The sequence below is a fragment of the Dermochelys coriacea genome, chromosome 1, assembly GCF_009764565.3.
Source record: "Dermochelys coriacea isolate rDerCor1 chromosome 1, rDerCor1.pri.v4, whole genome shotgun sequence".
Classification (NCBI taxonomy): domain Eukaryota; kingdom Metazoa; phylum Chordata; order Testudines; family Dermochelyidae; genus Dermochelys; species Dermochelys coriacea.
This window is the reverse complement of record NC_050068.2, coordinates 228727557-228755266: the sequence shown is the minus strand read 5'-3', so window position 1 is coordinate 228755266 and position 27710 is coordinate 228727557. Positions and strand designations below refer to the sequence as shown.

At 40.3% G+C, this 27710-nt stretch overlaps 1 protein-coding gene across 1 annotated transcript in view; it reads right to left on the bottom strand.

Annotated features, from left to right (window-relative positions):
* Positions 1-26932, bottom strand: part of SHISAL1 (shisa like 1) — a 274691-nt gene extending 247759 nt beyond the window's left edge. The window contains exon 1 of the mRNA XM_043515578.1: positions 26819-26932. The gene's annotated coding sequence lies outside the window, so the exon portion shown is untranslated. The remainder of the gene's footprint in view (positions 1-26818) is intronic.
* Positions 26933-27710: the final 778 nt, after the last annotated feature.

Sequence of the window (27710 nt, the reverse complement as noted above, 5' to 3'; positions counted from 1 at the left end):
AATACTTTTTAAAAGTTCTGTTTCCCATTCCTTTACTGGCAGGAGAAGAATTGATATTAGGCCCCAAAACAGAGTAATGTTAAATAATGTTGTAAATAAATAAGTAATGTTGCTAAAGAAGCAACTTCATAGCCTATCCACTAGATCGAACTGATATGACACTTCAGCAGGCAGAATTTATCTTCACCCTCTCTCTCTGGCCACTATCAGAAACAGGACACTGGTCTAGCTGGACCACTAGTCTGGATCCAGTATGGCATTCCTACATTCCTTCTCACTCCTCACTAGATAGAGGATAGTCAGTCAGAAGTTATGGTCACAGCATACACACAGAGAAGTTAGATAAACATATAAAAAAAACTCTTGCTGGAAGGTTTCAGCGTAACACCATTTTATTCCTTAGAATTTAGAAGGATAAACACATAAGAACCCAAGAAGAGAGAGAGAAAGAAAACAGGTGGCTTCTTAAGACAAGCAACTGTGAGGCACAATTCCCCCAATCTTGCAGTAAGCGGTGTTTTTTCCCCCGAACTGGCTGTCTGTTGATTGACTCAAATCACATGGCTTTAGCCTGGAAGCAGGTCCAGGAAACCCCTCACATTTAAAGAGATAGCTTGTCATTTTTAACCAGTTTCCAACACACCACAATCCTAAAAATACATACACATGGAGAGCCACAACAGCTAACAAACAGTGTGATGGCATAGAGTTGTGAAATGAGATCATTATGGCTCAGCATGAACATGTCCTGTTGACAACCTTGTATTTGTTGTCTTCACTAGAAGACTTAACAAGCAAGATTTGAATAAATTGTTTTTTAAAATGTTAGCCTTTCAAATGTCACAAGAGTGTGGGGCCACAAGTGCTGCTGAAATATAGCTCTGCAGGAGGCTAAAATGATTCAGGAAAAATGTTTGCTTGCCATGGAAACCTATATCTAGATCTAAGAGGATGAATTCCTATCATCACCCCAATTGTGCATCTCCGATCTTGCCACTGAACATGCAGTATTCACCTAATGGCCACTTGCCTGTATGTTCAGCCTAGAGTTGGTTAAAAATTTTCAAAGATTTTCAACCAAAAAAAAAATAGAAAAGAAAAAAGGACAATTTTTTTCATAAAAATTTCCATCATATTTTCACCAGCTCTAACTCACCCTTCATCTTTCATATTATGATAAATGAGGTAGCCATATACAGTGATTAGGACACATCCACAGCTCCACCAAGTGCCACATTAATTCACGGCACTCCTGCTACCCAAACCAATCCTGTGTCCTAGCTTATACTTGTGTCCCAAATCCTGTATCTGAACTTGCGCTGTCAACACTACCCCCATTGAAACCTCACCTGCCCAATCATTGTGAGTGAGGAAGTGACTGTTTAGCATTTCCAAGTGCCATTGGGAACTGAAAATATTGATTTCCACCCACTCATCTACCTGGGCATGAAGGGAGTAGCATTCTGTGGAGACTGCTCTCTCTGCCCTCTCCACAGTATGACCCACAATGCACTGCATCATAAGGGCAGGACACAGTCCTACATAATATCTTTTTAACAAGGAAATTTACTATTTAATAAGTGCGGTGTGTATGTGTTCACCCCATACTTATAACTAACACTAGAATTCTGTAGAAAAAAAAGAAGATCTAGTCTTTTTGAAGTAGGACTTTCCTTTTCATACTACTTTGGAAAAAGCTTGTGTAAGGTCAATGACAAGAGATTGAGGGAGACATTTCATATATTTCTTTTTCAATTAAATGTCCTCCTATCTTATTAACATTTTAAAAGATGGCAATTCTTATAAAAGAACAATAATTGCAATGCAACACATTGAAATTCATCCTGCAGTAGGTGAAATTGTTCTACTATGAAATATGGTTCTTTACTGAACTTTCTGTTTTGTACTCGATCAGACGCAAGTAGCAGAGGTCTCAGCCATGAACTCATTATATTAGCAGCCCTTTAAACTTCTATTCAGGTCACCTGTGTTGAATTATTCAGCAGCTTCACAAATTAAGTACTGAACCACTCTCCTTTAGTACAACAAGGTTCCTTGTTGTGGAGCTGCTACTGGACCTGCAAGTACTACAGCTAGGTGGAATAATTACAAGGTATCCCCTCTCTTTTTTTTTTAAGGTAGGTAGACAGACTGAATTCAACAGTCCCTTTTGATACAAAAAATTTAGCATAGCTATATTCAGAAACATGATTTTCAGTGGTGCTCATTTTCTCTACAGAGAATTACATTGTTAGTCATTTTCAATGAATTTTTAACCAGTAAAGAAGTGGGGGGAATGTCCTTGATATGTCATCCCTCAGCTGATTTAATTCCACATGGTTAGATAAGACTGTATTTAATAAAAGGTAAAGGATAGAATTTCAGAATCACCACATTTCCAGTTTTAAAGAGAGAGGTCAGGGAAGAAGTGCGGTCATAAAGCAGCTGAAAGTTTAAAGCTGTGATCCTGAAAATGGGAGGGGGGGGGAAATCAGACATACTAAAAGGAGAGGGTATATTTACACTTAAATTATACTTCTGAAAAATAATGTTGAAAACCCTCTAAGAGGTTGCTTTTGGCAACAATTATGGAGCCTAATCTGAAATCCACTGTCATCGATGTGAGTCTTTCCATTAACTTCAATGGGCTTTGGATCAAGGCCATAGTGACCTTTTGTGGAAATTAAAATGGCCAAGACCCAATAACCCATTTTTAGGCCCCTAGATTACTGGCTTACTTCAGAGGTGCTGAGCACCCATAGTTGTCATGGTGCTGTTGGTCTTTGCCTAACTGAAAATTAGCCTATGAGGGCTCAGTGCTGTAAAGTGCCCAGCTTTGTTGCCCCAGTCCAGCAAGGCACTTAAGGACATGCTTAACTTTTCACTAACACTATGCAGATGCTTAAAGTTAAGCACCTGATAAAATGCTTTTCTGGACAAGGATCATAGAGTCCAACACTTTGCAAAAGTGAATCCTTACTTCAGTACATAAATATGGATTCAAGTAAGGACTCGATCCTGCATGGCGCTGATGTTAAATACTTTGGTAGATTGTAGCTCAGTGCTCTGCACAATCAAATCCTTACTTAGCAGCCAAAATATGGATATAAGTGCCTAACTTTAGCCGCCCAAGATTGCACATTTTGGCCTCTTTAAAAGCACATTTGTGTACCTGAATCTTTTAAAGTTAATCCAATAGAACTGTATTAACTACAAATTGTCATTATACATTAACATCTTGGTAAAAAATATGAAGGTCAGAAAGGTTGACTTTTAGGCCTAAATGTTGAATAGCAACAGGCTAATGCTGATGTCAAACTATTCAAATGCCCAAGCAAAAGTAGCCAATTGAGTGGGCTCTTTGAAGATTCCCCTCCATGAAGCTTCATGGCTTGTCTACGCTTAAAAAGCTACAGTGGCAGAGTGTATCACATCAGTATAGACACTACCTATTCTTCCGTTGGCACAGATAATCTACCTCCCCGAAAGGTGATAGCTAGGTTGATGGAAGGGTTCTTACATCAACCTAGTGCTGTCTATGTGGGGACTTAGGTCAGCTTAACTACATCGTTCAGGGATGTGGATTTTTCATACCGCTGGCTGATGTAATTAAGACAACCTAATTTGCTAGCATAGATGAGGCCTTAGTTTCCAATCACAAAGGAAAAAGAGGGGCATACAAACATGTAGGTATTTCAATAATTGTCTGTACATGCAATTATACTAAGTTTGTTATTTAATAACAGAAAAACAAGTTTAGAGTTGAGATAGCCTGAGGCATTCCTCCTTGTTAGGCAGCCCTCAGTTTTAAAAAGAAGACCGAAGTGACTGGTCAGGAAGTCTGTTAAATGGGAAGAATAATGCAGAATTTCTCCAGTATAAAGAAACAAGGAAATATCTAAATAAGAATGACAGCCTTAATTAATCAAAGTTTCTCTCTCACTTAAAACGCAAATTAGGTACTAACTCAGTGTTGAAAGGTGGAGTTTAATTCCAGAAGTTTACTGGTATTTACCATTTCCTTTTTCTTTTTTGGTAAAAGTTAATTATGTGTTTTTACAAATATCCATTAGATAAAACTTGCAAAAAATAGTTGCTATTTTTTAATGAGTTTTCTTATTACAAGATGTCATGCTGAAAGCCCTGGATTCTGAATTCCTCTATATACTCATAAAATAGGTCAACAAAGGCTTCTCCACATAGTCCTGTCAATGTGCTTCAGCACTGAATTAGAGAGACTAATTGAAGGAGGGAAAGAATATTTCATTTTCCTTGGGCAATTCAATCTTTGGTCTCAGCCAAGAATGTCAAGAATGGTGTCAAGTTGTGCTGATGGTTTGTGTGATTTGGATCCTTGTCTACTAGAAACTGGACTGACGACAACAAGACAAAAAGAGGTCACCCAGCAGCCATCAGACATTAACAATTTTTCAGTCACTATTAACCTTTAGTGGATTTCAACTGTGTTCTCTATATATTTCCAGAGAGCTACCTCTGATTAACAACCAACCAACTTCCTACTTATTGTAAATCATTCCAACTGTTAAGAGTAAAATACACACTGTAGGACCAAAGTGAAGGGCAAACCTCAAAATGTTCTGCTTGGCTAAGTACCCCAAAGCTCAGATATTTATTTAGATGTAAACTGAATTTCTCCAAATAATTTTAGTTTAAAAATATGAGACTAAGTCTCAAGTACAAATTTTCATCAGAAATCTTTTTGTCTCAATCTTCTCAGAAATATCCCAGTAGCCTTTCTTGCTGCTTTTTCTACCTGTCTTAAAGTTTTATACTGTTGCTCATCCTCATAGCATATGAGCACCTCCCACATTTATCAGATCGGCAATAGTAAAATTCCTAGTGGAGTTCAGAGTTTGTCTCTTCTCTTTTTTTCAGATTTTGCTTGGGATATGGAATTTTTCCGAGATACAGGTTTGTTGTATCATTCTGTTTATGTTGGGAAAGCTTTCTGAAAGAGGAAGCTCTTCCAATGTGATCTAGAGATAATCAGATAATCTCTTCTGGATTCCTCATCTGAATACGCTTATACCGAGCAGTCACATGCATCACTCTATGCTTTGTGATCTGCATTGTTCTAGAGAAATACAACTGTCTAGTTGGTTCACAGATAGCAATGTGGTCTCCAATCTAAATGGGATTTGATCTATTCCTTTTTCATGCTCCTTTGGCCCTAGTCAGAGCCAGGAATTGTGTGTGAAACAGAAAAATACCACATTGAAAATGCAAAGTTAACAAAACTTTTTCAAACCTCAAGGGTTTGGGATTCAGTTCCAATTCTAGATTAAAATAAGACCTGAGCCAAAAGTTATCTGAAACAGTTCAGCTTCTTTATAAAACTGATTTCAAACATCTGAATATCAAATAGACAGTATTCCAACATCTCATAAGGATTTAGTTTATTAACTGCTTCTCAAAGTATGAGACAGCCACAGTGGCCTTTATTATTGAAAATTGTTCAGAGTAAGATACATAAAAATATTAATGGAAGATTAGTCGATCCATTTGCACAAAGTATTCCGCTTACCATCAAGATCCCTCTCTGGTTGTTCTAAATGTACTTTCAGATTAATATCAATCCTACCCATGGCATTTCTTAGCTATGTGCAAAAGTTACCAGGAAGTCACCAGGAAGCATCAAGTTAAGTTCTACAGCTAAATTGGTCCTTCTCAGCTTCAACATCTTTCCAATTCTATCAGCAGTACGCTTTGCCACCACCATCTTTCTATTACATTAATTTTGGAATTTCATATTTTCTTCTCTTTTGTCTCTGATCCTGCAAACCCCCACGTATAACCTTAAGCACATAATTAGTTCCAATAAAGTCATTAGAAGTTTTGCTTAGTAAGTATTTACCAGGCCCGCCAATGGGGCGGGGGTGGGCGGTGGCGGCAAAGGGGACAATTGCCCAGAGGCCCACGCAATTTAAAAGGGCCCAAGGGGCCCCAGCCGCTACCACTGCTGTGGTAGTGGCTGGAAGCCCCGTGTAGGGTTGCCAGGCAGCCAGTTTTTGACAAGAACGAGCAGTCGAAAATGGACCCTGGTGGCCCCGGTTGACACCACTGACCAGCCATTAAAAGTCCGGTCAGCAGCAGGGGGGATGAGGAGGCGGGCCTGCAGCAACTTTTTCTCTGTGGAGCTCAGGGGCGGTGTGAGCCCTGGCAGGCCAGGGGTGGATCCCAGCAGAGGGACTGGGAAAGGCATTTGGCTGCAGGCTGAGGTCGGCAGGGTTAACCCCAGGCAGCAGCCTCCACGGCGACCAGGGGCCCTGTGGAGCGGGAATTGTGGCCTTCAGGTAGTGCCTTCAGCCCCCTCCCTACCCAGCCCACTGCTCCCCGGACGACAGGAGCAAAGAGAGAAGCCGTCCCGGCTCCCCAGGGGCTGCTTGCAGCCGGCAGCAGGGGAGGGGCCAGGCAAGCTACTGCCACCTGCCCCAGGCCCCATAGCCTACTCCCCGGGAGCTGCTGCATCGGGCTCGTCTTGTGACCATGTGGCCAGCAGGTAAGGGACTGTGGGCTAGTCAGTTTCCTCCCGGAGATGAATGGGTTGTGTGGAAGCATGGGGCTAAAGTTGGGCTGCTCTCCCCGGGAATGGGTCTGGGCAGAGCTGGGCCGCATCTGGGTGTGGAGGCCCCAGCCAGCAGCCGGGCGGCGGAGGGGGGAGGTGCATGAAGGAGAGTGGCTGGGAGTCACTGAAAACGGCAAGGAGAGGAGGAGGGAGCCTACAGCAGCCCTCTCTCTAGAGCTGCTGTGATTTGGGCTATGCTGGGAGAGCAGTGAGCTGGGGCAGCAGTGGGGTGTGTGGGTCACTTGTGGGGAATTTTCTCCCCCTCCCTCCCCACCCTCATTCCAGAGAACAGGAAAAAATTGCGTTCTCATTGTGCTGGCCGAGCCATGCGTCCAGGATTCATGGCAGATAGAGCAGCCTCTGAGTCCCGGGAAATGCCAGGGCAGCGCTGGTGCGGCTGCTATTTAAGGGGCCGCCTGACATCAGCGCCTCCCAGAGCCCCTGCAAACTGCACCAGCCAGAGCTGCCCAGAGCCTACGCCCCAACCCCTGCCCCAGCTCAGAGCCCCTCACACAGTCAAACTCCCTCTCAGAGCCTGCACCTGCACCCCCTTCTGCAGTCTGCACCCCCATACACACTGCAAACCTCTTGGCCCCCTCATGCAACCCCAAGCCCCTCATCCCCAGCCCCACACCAGAGCGCACACCCCCAGTCAGAGCCCTCACCCCGTCCCATTTCATTGTATTGATACAGCAATCTGACATCTTAGCTATATAATCAAGGAACATTAAAACTTCTCTAATTAATATAGCTGTGTGGAAGATGGAAGTTTTATTTCAATGAAGCATTTAGAGATTTCAGAATTTGTTTTTGTACTGAATCAGAACCAACCCTGAATATGAAGCATGGAACAAAGGGATTTTTGTAGCAGGTCACATTAATGATCCATGTAGCCCAGTATCCTGTCAACAAAAGTGGTCAGTACCAGAACCTTCCTCTGAAGCATCAAGGAATCTCTCAGTGAGATTTTGTAATGGCCATCCTATAAGGAAAGTGACTTCCTTACCTCTTCAGATAGAATGGGTTTATGCCCTGAAGCATGAAGATTGTGTGTGAACATTTTAAATCCTTAATCTTGTGATTGTGGATGTTCTCATTATCCATATAAATGTCCAATCCTTATTTGAACAGGGTAAATGACAGTGTCCCAGCTTCACACATTGAGTCACTGACATTATAAAACAGATTTATATTAGAAAGACAAACAAGTTTTGTTCTAAATGTATTGCTAATATTTTACATTCATATAAATAGAATTAATTCACTGAATATATGAAACAATTGTCAAATAGCAATGAGATTATTCACACTTCAGTGTTTGTAGAATTGGGGCATATACAGTCATACCTCTTCAGATAAATAGTTTGGATTAGAATTTTTAATTGTTTCAATCCTAAAGTTCAAATCAAAGTACTTAAACCGCTTTCCAAAATTATTTGTGTATAATTCGAGGATTAGAAATCATCTCCATTTAAGATGTTTGATATATGATTACATTGGGGGGGGAGTTTGTAATAAAGGTAACTATAAATAATGCATACTTAACAATAACTGATATAGTTTCAATAACTGATGTAGTTTAAATTCCCTAAATCCAAGGGCTGTTGGGGATTTTTTTGGGGGGGCAGGGCAGGGGAAGGGGAAGGTGAGAGATTATAGATGTATTGAAATTCCATGACCCAAACTCAGCACACCTTGACTAATATAAACTTTGATCTTTATTTTTGAATTTCCTTTGTTTTGTAGGGTTTATATTAGAGTTGGGGGAATAAGGTAAAAAAAGTTATGAATAGTTCATCCAAAACTCAAAAAGTAAAAAAATGTGTCAAATGTATTATGCAGTGAATACTGAAAAAAGTGTTGTCAAGGGTGGGGGAAAAAACCCTGTCAAATAATTTAAGGGACAAAAATGCCACTGCTGGTTCTATAAAATGCTTGGAGAATATTTGACCAGGTCTAGTTTACATGCTGGAATTTGAGAGGAATATTAAAAAATATTGTCCAAGGACCTAATCTTGCAAACCTTCTGAATCCAAGCAACTTTACTCATTTGAACAATCTTATTGAAGTCAACAAGACTACTTGTGCAATTCAAGTTGCAATATATTACATATAAGTAAAATCAGAACCAAAAGTTATTTTATTAGATTACCAGCAAAGGCACCTGAAAAGGTGTGCACAAATCTTATTTGCTTTACTCAATACCCCACTAAATCAGAAAGGTCCAGAAAGGATGCACATGTGCCTCCCATTAAATATTAATAGAAGTACCACACTTTCACTTGCAGGAAAAATTGGACCCCTAATATGAAACAACAATCAACACATGCATATAAGCAAATTCCAAATGTGTTTGTGATGCTTAAACATGTTTCTAGCTTGTCTGCCGTCTGATATAGCATGCAGATTACAAAATGAAAAGATTTCATTTATTTTGGATGATAATAGGATTGTGCCCATATACTGAAAATACAACAATTGAAGCATATCATTTCACTGTTTTTGGTAGTATTGTATACATTGAACATTTCATGACAAAAGATAAAGATCGCCTATGCACACCAAGAGAGTAACATACATTAAAGGTTCATACTTCAAGTAGTGTAGTTATATACAAAATGCCTCTATGTTCAGGTTTCCACTCGTAAGATTTTTGTCTGAAACTTCATTTTGATTCCTCCCTTCTCCCTCCCACCCCTCGCCAAAAAGGATATATGGCTCCTTTATAATCAATAATCTCAAAGCTGCTGAGAAAATATGGTTTAGGGGTTTTGTACAGTATTGTGCAGGATTAAGTAGAGGAGAGGATTAAGTAGAATCAAGCAGACATTGATAGGGTATTACTGCAAAGTATGCTATACACATAAGAAGAATTTGTCCCCACTCTGAAGAATTTACAAGGGTAGTGGGAAGGATAGATCACAGATGGCATATCTTGCTAGTTTGTCTTTCTCTTTATAGATTTATATTTTTATTTTATTTATACCATAAAATAGTTTTAGTGTTTTGCTGGTGAGGGCACTCATTGGGGCTGATGTGGAGGGAGGGGAAGAAGGGACTGAGGAAATAAAACTGGAGAATGGGTGAAAAGAGGAGAGAAGAGAGGTGAGCAAGAACCAGTCTGATTCAAGGAGAGAGGGGTTTGGTAGCTGAAATGTTGCAATGGTAGGCGAGATGATAGGTGAAAATGAAATAGCATCTAACACCAACAGAACGAAAAAGAAAAAGATATCCAGGGTAAAATCCTGACCACATTAAAGTCAATGACAAAATTCCTATTAACTCCAATGGGCTAAGATTTTACCTGTAGAGTCCATATTCAGAGTTGAGTGAATAGCACATTGGCTTTCTGTGAAGGTCCATCTGGGCCCAGTGGCAGAGGTGGGTACCTTTGAGTTTAGGAGAGTGGGAACACTGTTGACCGGGGCAGGTCCCCCTAACTCTGAGAGCTTTCAATTAAAAGTTGATATGGTTTTATTTTAAAGGGTACTATACTTAGGCAGAGAGCTAACCAAATATTAAATTGGCCATTCTAGAGCTAGTAAAGATCTGAACTAGCTAACATGAGGAGGAAAGTGCTTGTTTTCAAAGGCTATGATTGTTGTCAAACTGCTGACTCTTATAGCTTGGAAAATCTTCACAACTCTAAATAATATGTTTTGCAGTCAGTCAGTTACAAATGTTTACTTCAAAAGGTACTATTTTAAGGACAACTAAGCCACACTAGCATTTCCCATAGCACCATTTTACAGAACTGAAGTAGGGAATAGAACAAGTCAAGAAAAGTATACAGAACACGGCACTAACGGTGTGAAATAGCTACCTTATTGGATTATGGCAGTAGATATCGTTAGCTACACAATAGCATTCTTTAATGCTAAGAGCACAGAACTGGGAGTCAAGAACTTCTGATGCCTGATCATAGGATTGCTGAAGAGGCCTGATCCAATGCCATTTGGATTTAATGGAAGGAATCTCAACAGACTTCAAAGATTGGCTCAGGCCCTTTACGTTCTATTCCCATGGACTTCAGTGCAATGCCAATAGAGGGTGCATGTATACAGTGGGCCCCTTAATTCTGATATGGTTTAACAGCAAGCAATGCAAAAAAGGGAGAAATACTCAGAAAGTCTCAAGCCTACTGATCACATCCAAGAGGCAAGGAACCCAGAATTGAAATACACAGCAATTTAGAATTTGGTATACATTTAGGTACCATCACATTGGTGCTCATATAGTTATTCCCGGGTTTTGGAGAATGAAAGCTACAAATGTATGGATATTCATTCTTTTGGGAAGTTAGAGTTTTGACGTTAAATTGATTGTATTTATGTGTAGATGAACATTTGATCCTCCTTTCAATAGTAAAAAAGATATAGTTGGATTATCACCACACCAAGAACTATTTTATCAGCAGCTTGCCGATAGCCCATCTTAGTGCCTACATGTCTGAACTCGCTTGTTTCTATTTCAGGAATGGCACATGCAACAGACAAGACTTATTTATTACTAGTTGGCTGGGTTTATCCAGATAAAACAAACTTAAAATGGATGGTGAAAATGAACTAGAAGTACAATTTAACCCTAAAGTGTGGGAAGATGCTATGAATTAAGGGACTAGTCCAGATCTTCAGCCTAACTCACCACAGGGAAATCTGTGTGAAGTTGAAAATCCCAGGTTCCAAATCATATGCAGTACTACTTCATAGAAACCACTTTGACCAAATGCACGTCCTCAGGCAGCCTCCTTTCCGAGGAGTGGGAACAGGACACCACTCATAAATAGCAAATCCTCCAGCCCCAACATTGATCTCTTCTCCAGCCCAGACTATGGCTGGCCTGCCTTTTATATGCACCCATTCAGGGGTTCTACACCACTTAGGGAGCACGTACAACATGCATGACTCACCTCATCCAGACCCCCCCCTTCACACTGCGCAGTGCAGCGGAACCATTCTGGAGCAAAAAAGGTCTTTTTGCAGGAGGGGTTGCATTAGCCAACACCATAATAAAACTAACAGAAAAGGAAGCTAAAGCTCAATCATTATAAAAAGATATTTCACAGCATATGATGGACTCAGGAGACATTGGGAAGACTAAGATCACATGACATGCACACATCATCAATATAGGGGGGAATTTAAACTCATTTTATCAAGCCCCAAAACTGGTGTAGACTGTATTATACCTCATTTATTTGATGCACAATTTTGATTTGCTCAGAAATGTCCAATTCATCCTCCTGTATGACCATTATTTAATATCAGCCACTACACAGAGATTCTAAAAGTGGTTGTCCAAAATTTTTCTTCTACCAAGAGATATTTGTTGCACAAATGGAACTTTAATTGTACACCAGAAATTCAGGATTCAGGATACAATGACTGAGCTGAAGTGGCAGTTTGGTGATGATATTCATTGGATCACATTAAATGTAACTTGAATGTGCCCAATTTATTGTATTATATCATTGAAAACGTGCATCTTAACTATATGCCAAACATTCTTTATAAAGTTGTATTACTCTCATTTATTCAAATATTTATGAATAACTTTTATTTATTTTTAATAAATTGTGACCAACTGCATGTTATCTCCTCTTGCATGTAGCTTTAATTTTATACTTTGTGTATGTTGCTGTTTGTTGTGTGTTCCAGGTACACTTACGTGCATCAAAAATAAATATAAAAAGATTTAAGAAAACAGTAGATTCACTACTATTTTCCAACAGGACTTTGGCACCCATCATTTGTGCCTTTGAAAATCACCCTGTAAGCCTGATTCTCATTTACACTAAGGCCCATTTACACTATTCTGGCAGTGTAGAGTCTATCTGGTTGTATGTACATTTACTTTAAGTCTACTCTTCACTGCCACAACAGTGTAAATTGGTCTTGAGTAAATGAGAATCCAGCCCACTAAGTCTTAAGTATAGCAACACCTAGGATGTTTCTAAAACAGACATAGTATTAAAAGGCCTGATATTCCATTTTTGTAAACATTGGCCAGTCTTCTCATAACGCTGTCTTAACTATTCTGATATTTTTCTATTCAATAAATCCAATCATTTGATATTACACTAACGAAATAAACTTTTAAAAAGGTAAGATTATTTCCTTTTGGGTACTGTGAGATCTCCAGAGGTCACCATCTTTATTTTTTAATGGTCCTTAGAGTATGTACTGTAATTCATACCAGGCTTTCTTGAGGTTCTGAATTTAAAAGGGGACAGTATGGTTACATTTCAAGTAGCTAGGTCATGTCAGCTTTAAAGTACCAAGTCATTAATATGGAAGTTAAATGAGCATTAATTGTCTTATAGCCATTATTTATAAACAGCAGGTTGTTTGCTGCCGTTCCCTCCAGAATAACTGCCATTATAATGAGTCTGTGATCCTTAAGGGAATAATAATTTCTCATTTACTAACTGAACAAAAAAAAATCGCCCCCCCCTCCAAAAAAAACCCTCCTCACCATTTGAAGGTTGTTTTTAAAAGAAAGTTTCAGCTTAAAGCAATGAGATAGGAGTTGTACACTGAAATCCAAAGGGTTTTTGAATGAATTTGATTGGATTTTAATCATTATTTATACAGGTCTAGTCCTCATGAAATTGTACATACACAACATTTTTAAAGTCTGGGAGCATATGTTGCAATAGTTACCCTTGCTGGAATTCTTAAAAGCTCTTCCCATTAGTTCTTCATCTCACATTAATGTTCTAATAACACAGCTATGTCACAATCCCATGTTACATTCCTTTAGGTCTGTTCTGCTTTACCAGTTTGCAACTCCCCCACAACAAAGTTGCTAGGCTGTAGTGTAAGATCCCATATCAGCTAAAGAAATTGGTTTTGAGAGAGTTAGCCTGTGAACATACAGAAATTATATTCTCACTAACAATTTACCAGAGCCCCAGAGTGGAGTGAATGTAAATGAATTGAGCGGTGCTGGTTTATTCCAATTCATTCAAAAAGACTTTTTATTATCCCAGTTATCAGAAATGTCTAATATGATTTATCACTGACTGATGCAAAACAAGATATCTTTGTTGCCAAGTTTGTTCAACTCATCTACATAAATGTTTTGGCAAGACTTAGCAGGTCTATAAATGTTTCTGTGTCTTCAAAACACTTTACAAATCAATATTTCTACAACTCTTCAAGATGGAAAGTATTTAACAGAGAGAGAAGCTGAGGCACAGAGTCGGTGACCTACCAGTTAGTGGTTCAGCTACCACTGTCCTGGTAAAAGAGCCTAGATAGAACAGAGAGTTCAAGATGAGACACAGACAAATAATGGCTTTTTCAGTTCACTGGCAATTGTGAAAAAAAATCAAAAATGTATTGTGTGTCAAATGAAACATTTCATTTCGATTTAGAGCAATTTTTTAAAGTAAAATTAAAGGGAACTTCAAATTGAAACTCACATAGAATCAAAACATTTTGTAAGTGTCAAAACAAAATGTTTTGATTTTTCAGAAAAAAGAAAAGGAGTACTTGTGGCACCTGAGAGACTAACAAATTTATTTGAGCATAACTTTTCGTGCGCTACACCACATAATCCATTGTCTACAGCCAAGCTCTACAATTCAACCACATTTGCTCCAGCCCCTCAAACAGAGACAAACACCTACAAAATCTCTATCAAGCATTCTTACAACTACAATACCCAGCTGCTGAAGTGAAGAAACAGATTGACAGAGCCAGAAAAGTACCCAGAAGTCAACTACTACAGGACAGGCCCAACAAAGAAAATAACAGAACGCCACTAGCCATCACCTTCAGCCCCCAACTAAAACCTCTCCAACGCATCATCAAAGATCTACAGCCTATCCTGAAGGACGACCCATCACTCTCACAGATCTTGGGAGACAGGCCAGTCCTTGCTTACAGACAGCTCCCCAACCTAAGCAAATACTCACCAGCAACTACATACCACACAACAGAACCATTAACCCAGGAACCTATCCTTGCAACAAAGCCCGTTGCCAACTGTGTCCACATATCTATTCAAGGGACACCATCATGGGGCCTAATCACATCAGCCACACTATCAGAGGCTCGTTCACCTGTGCATCTACCAATGTGATATATGCCATCATGTGCCAGCAATGCCCTTCTGCCAAGTACATTGGTCAAACTGGACAGTCTCTACATAAAAGAATAAATGGACACAAATCAGATGTTAAGAATTATAACATTCAAAAACCAGTCGGAGAACACTTCAATCTCTCTGGTCCCTCGATTACAGACCTAAGAGTGGCTATCCTTCAACAAAAAAGCTTCAAAAACAGACTCCAGCGAGAGACTGCTGAATTGGAATTAATTTGCAAACTGGATACAATTAACTTAGGCTTGAATAGAGACTGGGAATGGATGAGTCATTACACAACGTAAAACTATTTCCCCATGTTATTCCCCTCCCCCTCCCACTGTTCCTCAGACATTCTTGTCAACTGCTGGAAATGGCCCACCTTGATTATCACTACTAAAGGTTTTCTTCCTCCCCGCGCCTCTTGCTGGTAGTAGCTCATCTTAAGTAGGCTTAAGACTCTCCTTAGAGTGTGTATGATAACACCCATTGTTTCATGTTCTCTTTCTATATAAATCTCCGCACTGTATTTTCCACTGAATGTATCCAATGAAGTGAGCTGTAGCTCACGAAAGCTTATGCTCTAATAAATTTGTTAGTCTCAAAGGTGCCACAAGTACTCCTTTTCTTTTTGCAAATACAGACTAACACGGCTGCTACTCTGAAACTTGATTTTTCAGGATTTCTTTTTGGCCAAAACAATTTGGTGAAATCAGCACGACCATGCAAAATATTCTGATGTCAGTGAACCTGCATTTTTTGCCAAAAAACTGTTTCAGTCAAAATTTCACCCAGCTCTATTCACCCACCACACTGTGACACACTATATGATTTTATAAAAATATGCTAATGAGTGTGAATATAATGTGGAAAATGTTTCATGCAAAAGGTTTCATGTAAGGTATCATTACAAAGTTTATAATCTACTGAGTGTGGTCATCCTATTTGTATAAATGCATCACTCTTGTATCTGAAACTAGAAATATAAAATATAACTGAGGGCCTATTGTAATTATGTAAAATATGGACCATTAATGGTGGTTTGGAATCTTGATGGCTCCCATTAACCAGGACAATTGTCTGTAGATGGCTCTGTTTCACACTTGGAAGTCTTCCTGTATACCTGTGTGCTGGCAAGTGGGTAATGAAGTCTCACAGTGACATGCGATCATGTCACCTGAACTGGAATCCATCTTTAACCTGGTGCTTTCCATTGAGAAGGAGGGGTGGGAACCCAGATAGGGACAAAGGATTCCCGTCTCATGCAAAAGATATATAAGTGGGTGGAACAGAACAAAGAGAAGCAGCCACCATGAGAAATCCCCTAGAACAAGGGCTGTACTAGGGGAAAGGATTGTGCCCAGACTAGAAAGGTGTCCGGTCTGTGAAAGAAACTTATTGAAACATCTCCAAGGGTGAGATTTTATCTGTATTCAGTTTTATTACTGTATTAGACTTAGACTTTTCTTTTATTTTGCTTGGTAATTCACTTTGTTCTGTCTGTTACTACTTGGAACCACTTAAATCCCACTTTCTGTATTTAATAAAATCACATTTTACTTATTAATTAACCCAGAGTATGTATTAATCCCTGGGGGGATGGGGGGGCAAACAACTGTGCATATCTCTGCCAGTGTTATAGAGGGCAAACAATTTAGGAGTTTATCCTGTAAAGCTTTATATAGGGTAAAACAGATTTATTTAGGGTTTGGACCCCATTGGGAGTTGGGCATCTGAGTGTAGGAGACAGGAACACTTCTGTAAGCTGCTTTCAGTTAAGCCTACAGCTTTTAGGGGACGTGGTTCAGACCTGGGTCTGGATTTGCAGCAGGCTAGCGGGTCTCGCTCAAACGAGGAAGGGGACTGAAGTCCTAAACTGACAAGCAGGAAAGCAGGAGCAGAAGTAGTCTTGGCACATCAGGCGGCAACCTCCAGGGGGTTTCTGAGATCCAACCCGTCACACACACAACAAGTCATTGGGAGATCTGTGACTATAATTTACAGTAGGTTGATCACATGGTCTCCTTTTGATTTGTATTTAATCCCTCTCACATGTCTCTCTAGTTCATTTCCCCAGACGTTCCCTGCACATGCTACTCTGCCATTCACTCTCCTCCCCTGCCAAGAACGATTCCCCACTCTGGCACTTCAAGTGCAGAAGGTAGGGGCCTGAAAGGATTCTAAAAATTAATACTGGTGACTCCAGGCTTATATTAAACTTCCAAGGTTACAGCTTTTTTCTGACTTTGGATGGGTAGATGCTGCCACCACCCAAGGGAAAGAAACCCCTTTTGGAACCCAGGAAGATGCACTTGGGAATTCCTTCCTGTAGGATACCCTCAAGCCCTTTCACAAACCCCCACCCCCGGGAAGAGCTGAGAAAGAGGACAAAGGAATTAGCTGTTGCCACCAGCTAATTAAACAACATGTGCACAAACCTCTTAGGAACACAAAAATCCAATTCCGTTCTTTAAAAAGGTAAATTTTATTAAAAAACAAAAAAAGAAAATACATCTGGAACTTAGGCTTTTTTCTAGGTTTTAAAAAAACAATTAAAAAGGATTAAGCATCAAGATAGCTTCTTGAGGTCCAGCTTAAAGGTTACAAGCAAAACAAAAGCACCTGGGGTTAGCACAAAGGAGTCCACAAGACATAAAGAAACAAAGAGATAAACCTAATAGTCTCTTCCTAGACATTTCCTAATCTATTTACTTATCTGGGGTTTCAAAAGAGTAGTTTCTAGGTATGATATGATGATTTTCCATACCTGGGCCAAAGGTTTTTACAGCATAGTTCCAGACCTGTCTCTGCTCTGTCCCATCTCTCCAGAGAACAACAGGCAGACAAACAAAGGGGAAGTTTTTTTCCCAATTTTAAAAAGTTCTAGCCTTCCCATTGGCTCTTTTGATCAGGTGCCCATTCACTTCCTTTTACATATGGACTTTTTAACCCTTTACAGATAAAGCAAGTAGCAAACAGCTACTAACTGGCTTTATAGCGAACTGGCTGGCTGGGTGTCCATAAAAGGGAGCTCCCCCCACCTTCATTTATCACATCCCCTGCAACTATTTCCCTGACATCTCTTCCTCCCTTCCACATACTGCCTGGTTCCCCTTTCCCTCTTGATATTTGTTTCCTACTGGTGGCTCCTGCAGTTCGCAAGCAGATCTCACACAGGTCATGCTTCCTCATCTTCCTCTTCTGTGGCAGTGACCTCTAGGGGAGGCAGATGACTAGTTCCACCTCACTTCCAGTTGCTTTTACAGGTGGAAGAGCTAGTAAAGTTGCTGTGTGCTGCAAATGGCTTCCTGAGTGTACTTCTTTACAAGGAGCTCTTATTAGAGGCATCAATGTTCCTCTTCTTAATTAAAGCTATGTAAACACTCAGAAAAACAGAGCAGAGTGTTACAGCCTATATCCTGCCACTTCCCTGCAGGCCACACTTAAAGATCTACTCTTCTTTAACTATTAAAAATTCCCTTTTGTGGTGGGCTCCTTCAAACCCCAAGAAAATTCACTGTTTTCAAAATACTCCTGGCCAAGTTTCTTGCTTATTCTAAATTCACACGCCAAACTTTCCAAACCTCAAGAAATTAGACTCCAAAAATCTATATTTAGACACCTGAAAGGCAGGTCTCTCTTTCGAGGCACTGAGCAACCTCAAGTCCTATCAAAATCAACAGGAGCCACAGATGCTTCAAAGGCATCGGTCTATATCTACTTAGTTGTCCAAGTATGAATTTTGGAACCTAACTTCAGCCACCTGGAGAGGTAGAGCTGGGGGTGTTGTCAGCCTGAGGGTCAGATACTGATTCCTTTACTCACACTGACTTGTACCTTACTGCACAAAATTGTTCTTGGTAACTTTGAATACCACCTACTTCAGGGGAGTCCCACTGCACCCATCTAAACTGGAACAGAACAGATCAGCCTTATAAAAGGGGCTGTCTCCTTGTGCTTTTTATCATGATTTTAGACTCTTTTATTCAGAATAGACATCCTGGGTTTTGATGTTCTAATTTTAAATGAGGTCTGCATTATACATATTTAATTATCTAGAACTTTGGTGTTGCCTTCTACAGACACTGGCAAAATGTATTTTTGATTAAGGACTATCAAGCACATTGACAGCCTTAGAAGAAGAAAGGTGATATGCAAGAGCAAATTAATATTAGAAAGTGCAGCAGTTCCTATTTCTTAAGCTCTCCCATTTCCAATTCTGGAAAGTACTGTATGACCAATAAAGTCATTTAAAATTGCAGTGATAACATTCAGGACTCATCCTGCTGGATACCAAGTTTTTTCAAAGCTCAAGGTTACTTTGTTTCTTCTTGGGGATAGTCTGACCCTTGTATTTGTTGCACAAGAAGTTACTTTAAGTACTTATGAAATGTTAAGGACAGGAGACCGTGATCTAGCCCATCATGTCTTCCACCTTTTAAAATCCTATATATCTTCAGAAGAAATTCTAGGTGAATCCTAGGGCTTGTCTACCAGGTGTCTTAGCCTGCATGAGATACAGTTCTAATGTGCACAAGCATATCACATACTAACTGGCATGTATGGACCCTGGTGCACTCAAAGTTCCCCAGTGCTCATTCACATAATCCTGTTTCATGCAATACTATGTTGTCATGCACGAGTGCACTTTTAGTGAATGCCAGCCAGTTAGTGCAGGACACAGGAGTACACAGTAGAGCTTACTCCCCTGCTTGTGTGGACTAAGATACCAGGTTGACAAGCCCTGACACCCACCCTTTTGTTACATGTAATAATTTACCAGGGAAGGCGGGTATGTGTTACCCGTTCCTTCAGGTAGTCCTGTCTTAGCTCCCTATTTACTACTCATGTGTTATTTTGGATTTTTTTTTAAATGTAAAACTGTGCGTGATTAAAGTTATCAGAGATATGTTTTGAAAGTGGAGAACACTGAATTACTGGATGAGATGTATGTCAATAGTATCTTTTGTCCTGTTTTCTCTGTTCTGCACCTTTAAATGGGGAGCATGCTGCTGCCGAAGCAGCTATAAAAGTGTGTGTTGTGCACTACAGGGGACACGTATGTACACAAACAGCGTATACACACTCTCTCTCATGGAGACAGATTAAGGGAACAACAAATGTCAAGGCCACTCTGAATCAAGTAATTTTGTTGATCCATGTGTATGGAGAAATGGCATTAAGAGGTCGGTGGCCTACACGTTGTGAGCCGAGACTGGACCCTATTGCATCATCTCTCCCTCCCTCTCTCTCTGTGTCACACACACACACACACACACATACACAGAGTTTATAAAGAAACACTGTCAAGCACTTGGGCAATCACAGAGAACTCAGAGATTTAGATTAAAATATCTTCTATGACATAGTGGAGATAGAAAAAGCACAGGAAGCAGCAGTTGTCAGAATTGCCCCTCAGTTTTTAATATACTCTGGAAACAGAACAATAACAAAAGAAGAGCTATTCAAACACTGTTCTCCGACCTGGAGAACCTGATTATGTCTTACATCTAGATCCCTTGCTCACAAAAAAAGGACACACAAACTCTCTTTTAAAACACCTTTCTTTATAGCTGCTGACAACCACTACCACAATTCCTCAGTCGCCTGACTTTTCCCAGCATGCTTTTCTGACAGCTGACCCTTCAGTTATGGCAGATACAAAAAGCTGCAGCCCCAAAGTGGCCTTTTGGCAGCTGGCCTCTGTTTACTGCATCTCTTGTCCCTGTGAGCTAGCCACATAGAATATTAGGGTTGGAAGAAACCTCAGGAGGTCATCTAGTCCAACCCCTTGCTCAAAGCAGGACCAACACCAACTAAATCATCCCAGCCAAGGCTTTGTCAAGCCATGCCTTAAAAACCTCTCAGGTGGTAGTGGAATCTCCATCCCTAGGTTATCCATTCCAGTTCTTCACCACCCTCCTAGTGTAACAGTGTTTCCCAATATCCAACCTAGACATCCCCCACTGCAACTTGAGACCATTGCTTCTTGTTCTGTCATCTGCCACCACTGAGAATAGCCTAGCTCCATCCTCTTTGGAATCCCCCTTCAGGTAACTGAAGGCTGCTATCAAATCCCCCCTCACTCTTCTCTTTTGCAGACTAAATAACCCCTCAGCCTCTCCTCATAAGTCATGTGCCCCAGCCCCTAATCATTTTTGCTGCCCTCTGCTGGACTCTCTCCAATTTGTCCACATCCCTTCTGTAGAGGGGGGAGGGCAAAACTGGACACAATATTCCAGGTGTGGCCTTACCAATGCCGAATAGAGGGGAATAATCACTTCCTTCAATCTGCTGGCAATGCTCCTACTAATACAGCCCAATATGCCATTGGCCTTCTTGGCAACAAGGGCACACTACTGACTCGTATCCCGCTTCTCATCCACTATAATCCCTAGGTCCTTTTCTGCAGAACTGCTGCTTAGCCAGTCAGTCCCCAGCCTGTAGAGGTGCATGGGATTCTTCCTTCCTAAGTGCAGGTCTCTGCACTTGTCTTTGTTGAACCTCATCAGATTTCTTTTGGCCCAGTCCTCCAATTTGTCTAGGTCACTCTGGACCCTATCCCTACCCTCCAGATTATTTACCTCTCCCCCCAGTTTAGTGTCATCAATTGCTGAGGGTGCAATTCATCCCATCATCCAGATAATTAATAAAGATGTTGAACAAAACCAGCCCCAGGACTGACCCCTAGGGCACGGCGCTTGATACCAGCTGCCAACTAGACATCAAGTTCTTGATCACTACCTGTTGAGCCCGACAATCTAGCCAGCTTTCTATCCACCTTATAGTCCACTAATCCAATCCATACTTCTTTAACTTTCTGGCAAGAATACTGTGGGAGACTGTACCAAAAGCTTTGCTAAAGTCAAGATATATCACATCCACCACTTTCCCCATAGCCACAGAGCCAGTTATCTCATCATAGAAGGCAATCAGGTTGGTCAGGCATGACTTGCCCCTGGTGAATCCATGTTGACTGTTCCTGATCACCTTCCTCTCCTCCAAGTGCTTCAAAATGGATTCCTGGAGGACCTGCTCCATGATTTTGCTGGGGACTGAAGTGAGACTGACTGGTCTGTAGCTCCCCAGGTTCTTTCTCCCCTTTTTAAAATATGGGCACTATATTTGCCTTTTTCCAATCATACGGGACCTCCGCCGATCATCACGAATTTTGAAGATAATGGTCAATGGCTCTGCAATCACATCAGCCAACTCCTCACACCCTCCCTCTGCGATGTCTCCAGTTGGTCAGTGTTGAGGCATGCTAGTAGGGGGAAGACTGGGAACTGTGCTTAGCCACAACATGAGTACAACACAGGCTATGGCTATGAAGAGGGCTTCACCTTCCAGTGGTTTTGTGACACTGCACCCCCCATTCTTCACAATCATATAATATCACTGTGATATAATCAGCATGTATTTTATACAAGTCATGTGAGATATCATTGGAAAGGTTATGATTTGCTGAGTATGATTATCCTATTTATACGCATGTATCATTTTTGTATCTGAAGTTATTAATATTGATTGTGTATCTGTATTTCAAATGTAGTTACTCCTGGGTAACGCTCACTAGATAAGATGTTTTCATTCTAGATAGTGAGTGGGGAAGGGCCATTAGGGAAAAACAATAGGCCCTAGGAAAAGCTTATCTCTCACCTGGTGAGCCTTCCTGTGAATGCTCCAAACAGCCTGTGAGTGATGGCTGCTATAAGACTACAACATGTGATGAGACCACGTCTCTAGACTCCATTTTGGGATGTCAGTGTTTTTCTACAGACCTCTCTGGGAACCCAGCTTTTAGAACAAAGGGTTCCCACCATATGCAAAAGCTATGTAAGGCAGGGAGTGACATCATCTGGGATTCTTTGCTCCCAATGCAAGATGACTCCTGGAAACACCTGAGGAACAAAGACTGAACTGGGGGAAGTGCTCAACCCAGACTAAAGGGATTTTTAGCCTGTGAATGAACATCTGGGTATTCCAAGTTGTAAATAAAGTGCAGCTTGCCCTTAAAGAATCTGCAGCCTGCTTGTATTATCTCTTTGGATATGAATAGCAGATTATCACCCTATCTATTTAATATATTAAGTTTAGTTTGAGGGGTTTTTTTTGTTTATTTGCTAGATAATCTGCTTTGATCTGTTTGCTATCACTAAAAATCACTTAAAATCTATCTTTTGTAGTTAATAAACTTGTTTTTGCTGTATCTAAACCAGTGTATGGGAATCGTAACTCAGGGGCAAAAGACTGTTGCATATTCCTCTCCACATTGAGGAAGGGGGCAAATTTTATGAATTTACGCTGTACAGTTCCCTAGTCTCTATATTAGAGATAACTGGAAAGCAGACATTTCTCATGATAATTTTACATCTAATTATTCCCCCAGCTATCTCTACTCTATGCCTATTTATTTTGGGTTTATACTTCAGAAGGGGTGCATGCCTGAGGAGCTGGGAGCAGCTTCCCATGCAGGGACTGGTCAGAGAGCTTGCTTGTAACTGCAGATGGGTGTGTCCCTACCTGTATGTATGCAGGCTGGAAAGCTTTGTAGCTTGTTACAGCAGTACAGTGTTAGAGGGAGCACAGGCTGATAGGTCAGGAGACTCAGTGGTACCCCAGTTCCAGGTGGCACCCTGTGGGGAACCTGTCACAGTCTGCTTAGCCACTACATGGAGTACAACACAGGCTGTGGTTATGAAGCCTTCGCCTTCCAGTGGTGTCAAACACTGACATACTAAATTGACATTTAAAATAAATCCAACCTTTTCTTTATGAGCTATACCTGTAGACCATCCCAAATCCAGAGTCTGCTAAAAAGACTTAATAAATGTATATCTAAGGCTTTGATCCAGCAAAGCACTTCAGCAAGTGCTTAACTTTAAGCACAAAAGTAATCCTACTGAAGTTAAATATGTGCAGGATTGGGGCACAGGCAGACTTTCAATGATAGCAAGTAAGACAAGAAGCAGCATGGTATTTAGAATTATCTGACAAACGAGGAAGGCTGCACATTGCATAGCCAGGTGTATTTCACATTGTTAAGACTTTGTTTCAAGGGCTCATGGGCTTCTTGCTAAAGTTACTGAATTTATCAGCTATCCTATTAGATGCTGCTACCATTGTATTTTTAGGGCAATTATAAATGAATACCAAATACACGGATAATGACAGAATCTGAAAATGTCACCATAGTATTGAATCAGTATTTCCAATTTTAAAATACTACCCTTTAGCTTGATGTTTAATTAAAACAGCAAAACCCTTACTGCAGTAATTTCTAGAGACAATTCAAGATACCCCATAAAGACTTAGGAAGGTAGAGCTATGTCGAGTAGATACAGTTCATGGAAATAAATAAAAATGTTGTTGTCAGGCCTCACACTAGATGGACCACAAAGTGCTTGACTGCGAGGCCTGGCTCCATATTAGAGATAACTGGAAAGCAGACATTTCTCATGATAGCTGGGGGAATATTTAGATGTAAAATAGGGGGGAAACTCTCTCTACTCTATGCCTATTTATTTCTTTTTTTTTAAAACTAAAACGTCCAATAACCACCACAAGGGAATCTTGCCCAATACCCGTGACAAAAATCACGTACCTAATAAAGCTATAACAATGCCCGGTGCAGAGCTTAGTATTGTAAATAAATTACCCCAGCTAGATACACCAAGCTACTCCCATCCCATGGTTTGGAAAGGGGAAAATGCCTACGAAACCTCAACATGACATTCTGTAAGTTTCTGGTAGTAAAACATGGACCTGACTTATCATGCTAGATAACATAGCCCATCAACTAGCAGGTTCCCATGACCTGAAACTTTGTGTCTTGGTCCCACTCACATAATCTGGGTCAGAGCTCTAAAGGCAACATACACTTGTCACCTGACAAGGGCCAATATTTGTTACTGTTAGAGACACAACTCCAAACACCAGGCAGAAGACAAAGAGTGGAAAGAAGAAGCAATTCTTTGCTGGTTGGCAGGGCTGGCCTTCCCTTTCTGACATTTCCAGACGAAGTGATGGCAAGCCACTCCCAAGAACTGGCAAGGGCATTTCCTACTGGCCACAGAAGAGAGCCAGGGAGACAGCAATTTGCATTTGCTTTTGCACAGAGACCATTTTAACTAAAAAAACATGCTTCAATTGTTTTTTTGAATTGCTTTAGTAAATTATATACAGAGGGGGAAAAGTACTAGATTGGCAGACATGGAAACTGAAGCCCTAGCAAGAGGAAGGATGATCCTGTGGTTAAAGCACTACCTGAAATTCTGGGTTCAAGTCAATAGAGCTGAATCTGATTCAATATCCTGCTCTACCACAGATGCCCCGAGTCATCATGGGCAAGTCACAATGTTGCCACGCCTCTGCTCCCCATCCGTACTTCCTTTCTCCTGCCACTTGTCTATCTTGCCAATATAGATTGTAAGCTTTGGGGGGCAGGGACAGCACCTAGCACAAACAGAGCTCAATGCTGGCTGAGACAGCTAGGCACTACCACAATACAACTATCAGAGGGGGCAAGTTAGTCCCTCATTTCCATATCCAGTTGTGTTCCTTATAGTCTCAGCAAGGAGGACAAGTGACAATTGTACTGCCCATTTAGATATGACTATATGCCTATAGTCCAAGAACGTATATCTACAAATCAGAATGCACCTCATCTTTACTTACAAGAGTCTTATAAATTCTGTATATTGAATGGTCTTTCTAATGTAGCCTGTTAGAATAATGATTGTTTATGTATTAAATTCACAAACAAAATAGCTTATATCAGAGTTGGAAGAATCCACCTGCACTTCAAGGGGTCTCTTGCCATCAATCAACAGAAGGTTCAGTAGGGGGGAGGGAACATTCAGCATTCACATTACAAGAACAGAAATAATCCTGGATTTCCAAAATGCTTTAATAAAATGATCTCCTCTTTCACAGGGAAATGTGGATCAAAATTAATCCTCTTGCCTTAAAAAAAATCCTTTTTAAAGATTAGGTAAAGAATCCTTTTAGACAGTAATTAATATTTGGAAATGTTCATGTATCACAGGATAAGCAAGCTCCAGAGCATTAGAGAATTGTGACTTTTTTCAGTCCAACAAAACCAAACCTTTCCTATTAGAATAGCCATGTTAATCTATAGTTCATGCAGAATTTAATTTTGCCCTTTGCAAAAAGCGGTCCATTAAAAAAAGTGCAAAAGCTTAAAACTCAATGCTCTGCTATGGTTTAAGTGAGAGTGTTTGAGATAAATATTTCCTCTTTGCTTTTTTGCACATTAATGGAGATTAGGAAGTTATGTTCCTGCTCAATACAATAAAAATAACCCTTTGGAGACTATGGATGTATATCTCTCTCTGGCTCAACATTCATTTCCTGGAAGGGTAGAATATAGTAGTGTTTCAAGAGGTAAGCCTCTTCAGCAATTAATTTATGATAAATAGATCTGTCTTCTTTGGTAAACCCTAACATTTCAGCAACCAAGAACTACATGTAGGAGTTATTGCTTCTTTCACAGGCTGCTGGTTTCTCAATTCCCAAACTGTAATTCTGGTGGCTTTCCAAAAAGTGCTTCCTGGAAACAAATTAACTGTAGTGACTTAAATAAATACATGTGGTGTTATCACTATGTTTAGTTTAATTTTTTTTATTATGGTAAAAGAACAAGGGCAGAGACAGTTGCTGTTTTTCAGGGACACATTATCCTGTGGGGAAAGACAGATGGTTTCCTGACAGAGCAATCCAAATTCATTACTGAACTGGTTTAAAAAATAGTAATAAAAAAATCTAGGTGTCTTGATTTAATACTAGGACCTTGCAGGCATGTTTCTAAAACATATGAGAGAGTATATTAAAACATATGAGAGCTTTTAAAATGTACAAATTAATAATTCCTGAAGTATAACCATTTGAGTCCTATTTAGTCTTAATGTGGATCTCAAAATTCTGTCAATAGGATTTTCTCTGGCATTCAACATTAACTAGATCATTACATTTTAAAGTGCTATTAACACATTGAAAGGCAAAATGAGTAGCCCACTGTTTAAAGGTGAGGAATGTCTGTGCCTTTAAACCAAAATGAATTCCTTTCCAAAGTGATATTTCATTGTACAGATGAGGTAAAAGTAGTATAAATAACATTACCTGTTAGCAAGTCAGTTGTCACCATAGATGGAGCTGAGGAGAAACAACAATAGATTTCAAACTGACAGCCTATTGATCAACTTAATCCATGCTCAGTGTACATTCAGATCAGCTGCAGCTCTATAGGAGGAGAGAATCTCTTCACTTGAGAGCAGATTCCCCTGAATGCCAATTTTGTAACACATTCCAAATGAAATAAAGAGGGCTATTTCTCCCCTCCCTGCCAACAGTGGAAGATGAAATGTTATCTAAAGCCACCTACCTCAATTCAAAGCAGTTTGAGTGTTAAAAACAATGACTGTTTAATTTATGATACAGAGCACTTTGTAATCTGCCATCAGAGTATCAGATCACAGCTTTTTCTAATCACAAGCTCCCTGACTGTTTCTCTTCTTGGGTTGCCTGGAAAGGTTTATATTTAGCACATGACCCTTTACAACACAGGAATTAAAGGAGAGATTTCTGAAGATTTTAGCATTCAGAATTTCAGCCTATCTTTTTTCTTCACACATCTCTGAGCCCAGTTGTGACTTTTCTAGTGATATTTGGGGGAAAGGGTATAAGCATGGGGAGTTTCATGCTCCTTTTGCTTCTCTCGCTTTCTGTCTCTTATGAGAAGGGGTGGGTGAAAATGCCAATTTTACAACAGCAGAATGGGTGGAAAAGGCAATTATACCCATGAAATATAGAAAGCAGAGTGATGTCTCTTCAGGTGCAAACAACCTGTAGTTCATTTCACAGCTATTGGAGGATTCTATATTACATGCAATTTTTTAAGCCACTGTTGATGGCAACAGAGTTGCTTGTTTGCTTTTTGACTAGGACATGGGTCAAAGCTCACTGTTCAGGAACATTTTTATGACTTCTCCAACTGAGAATTCTGAAAACAGAA